The sequence below is a fragment of the Arachis ipaensis genome, chromosome B02 (genome assembly GCF_000816755.2).
Source record: "Arachis ipaensis cultivar K30076 chromosome B02, Araip1.1, whole genome shotgun sequence".
Taxonomy (NCBI): domain Eukaryota; kingdom Viridiplantae; phylum Streptophyta; class Magnoliopsida; order Fabales; family Fabaceae; genus Arachis; species Arachis ipaensis.
This window is the reverse complement of record NC_029786.2, coordinates 3130506-3133320: the sequence shown is the minus strand read 5'-3', so window position 1 is coordinate 3133320 and position 2815 is coordinate 3130506.

The window sequence follows — 2815 nt, the reverse complement described above, 5'->3', positions numbered from 1 at the left end:
TGCAGGCGTTTGAAATGCTGAAAGCTAAGCTGGTCACAGCACCAGTTATCTCTGCACCAGACTGGACATTACCATTTGAGCTAATGTGTGATGCCAGTGATCACGCTATTGGCGTAGTATTGGGACAGAGGCATGACAAGTTTCTGCGTGTCATTTATTATGCTAGTCGCGTTTTAAATGATGCCCAGAAAAATTACACAACCACAGAAAAAGAAGAAGCACAGAGGATCCTATGGCATTGCCATGGATCACAATATGGAGGCCATTTCGGAGGTGAGCGAACAGCCACCAAGTTCCTCCAATGTGGCTTCTATTGGCCCACACTCTATAGAGATTCCCAAGAGTTTGTACGTAACTGTGACAGTTGCCAAAGAGCTGGTAATCTGCCTCATGGTTACGCCATGCCTCAACAAGGAATCTTGGAGATTGAGCTGTTTGACGTATGGGGAATTGACTTCATGGGCCCTTTCCCACCATCATACTCAAACACTTATATTCTGGTGGCAGTTGACTATGTATCAAAATGGGTTGAGGCCATTGCCACACCCACCAATGATACTAAAATAGTGCTGAAGTTCCTCCAGTAACATATCTTTAGCAGGTTTGGTGTCCCTAGAGTACTAATCAGTGATGGGGGCACTCACTTCTGCAACAAACAGCTTTACTCTGCCATGGTCCGGTATGGGATTCGCCACAAGGTGGCTATTCCATATCATCCACAAACCAATGGGCAAGCTGAAGTCTCTAACAGAGAATTAAAGAGAATCCTGGAACGGACAGTAAGTACCCGTAGAAAGGATTGGGCACGGAGCTTGGCTGATGCTCTGTGGGCTTACAGAACAGCATTCAAGACCCCTATAGGGACCTCTCCATACCAACTTGTGTATGGTAAGGCATGTCACCTGCCCATGGAACTGGAACATAAAGCCTACTGGGCAACCAGATTCCTAAACTTTGATGCCAAATTAGCAGGAGAAAAAAGATTGCTCCAGCTAAATGAGCTAGAGGAATTCAGATTCACTGCTTTCGAAAATGCCAAGCTTTATAAAGAGAAATAAAAAAAAGTGGCATGACAGAAAGCTGTCATCTAGAATCTTTGAACTAGGACAAAAGGTTCTGCTGTTTAACTCTAGACTCAGGCTATTCCCCGGAAAATTGAAATCCCGGTGGAGGGGACCATACGTGATTACAAGTGTATCACCATATGGTTATGTGGAGCTTCAAGATATTGATTCTGATAAGAAGTTCATTGTCAATGGACAGAGAATCAAGCACTATCTTGAAGGCAACGTTGAGCAAGAGTGCTCAAAGCTGAAGCTAAATTAAAAGCTCAGCAAGGTCCAGCTAAAGACAATAAAGAAGCGCTTGCTGGGAGGCAACCCAGCCATGGGGCATCAATCCTCTAAGCATTTTGCCCTATTTTTAATTTTATCTATTCATTGATACTAAGGTAAAAAATCAATTTTATAAATTCACAGGGTTACAGAAGGAATCTGCACACAAAACAGAGAAAAAGAGCTCACTGGCAAGAAAACGCCAGTGAGAGCCCATTTTGGGCGTTCAGCGCCCAAAAGGGGCATCCAGTGGGCGCTGAACGCCAGTAAGGATAGCTATCTGGCGTTCAACGCCAGAAAAGGGCAACAACTGGGCGTTGAACGCCCAGGAGAGCAGCATTTGGGCGTTGAACGCCCAAAACAGGCAATGTTTGGGCGTTCAAACGCCAGGATGGTGGGGAGGAGGTAAAATCATTTTTCTTCATTTTTTTTCATTCTAATTTTAAAATCCCATGTTTTCAAATCATGATTTCTTGCATAAACATGTTAAGAACCCTGATTTCTAAAATCCCTAATTTCTAAAAACCCTACTTTATGAATATCAAATATATCTTAATCCATAAGCACAAATCCTGTTTTCCAATCCAATCCAACTCTTTTCAAATTTTTTTTCTCTAAAAACAAATCTATCTTTTCACTCTAAAATCTTTTCAACTAATCAATATCTTTTTCAAATCTCCACATTATCTTTTTCAAAAATCTTTCATATCTTTTAAATTTTTAATTATATCCTTTATCTTATCTTTTTCAAATCAATCTTTTTTATCATATCTTTTCCAAATTTTCGAAAACCCACCCCCTCCCTTTAAAAATGGGTTCGGCTTCCCTCCCCTTCCATCAACAATTGCACCTAGCTCTCCTTCTATCCCTCTCCTTTCTTTTCTTTTGCTTGAGGACAAGCAAACCTCTAAGTTTGGTGTGTTTATCCGAGATTACTAAGATCATGGCTCCTAAAGGAAAACAACCCACTCCAAGAGGCAAGAAAGAGAGCGTTCCAAAACCACTTTGGAATCAAGGGAAGTGGATATTTTATACGCTTTTTGGGGTTAATTTCATATAGTTTTTAGTATGTTTTAGTTAGTTTTTAGTTTATTTCCATTAGTTTTTAGGAAAAATTCATATTTCTGGACTTTACTATGAGTTGTGTGTTTTTCTATAATTTCAGGTATTTTTCTGGCTGAAATTGAGGGAGCTGAGCAAAAATCTGATTCAGGCTGAAAAAGGACTGCTGATGCTGTTGGATTCTGACCTCCCTGCACTCAAAGTGGATTTTCTGGAGCCACAGAACTCAAAATGGCGCGCTTCCAAATGCATTGGAAACTCGACATCCAGGGCTTTCCAGCAATATATAATAGTCCATACTTTGCTCAAGGATAGATGATGTAAACTGGCGTTCAACGCCAGTTCTCTGCCCAATTCTGGCGTCTAGCGCCAGAAAAGGATTACAAGTTGGAGTTCAACGCCAGAAATGGATCCAAACC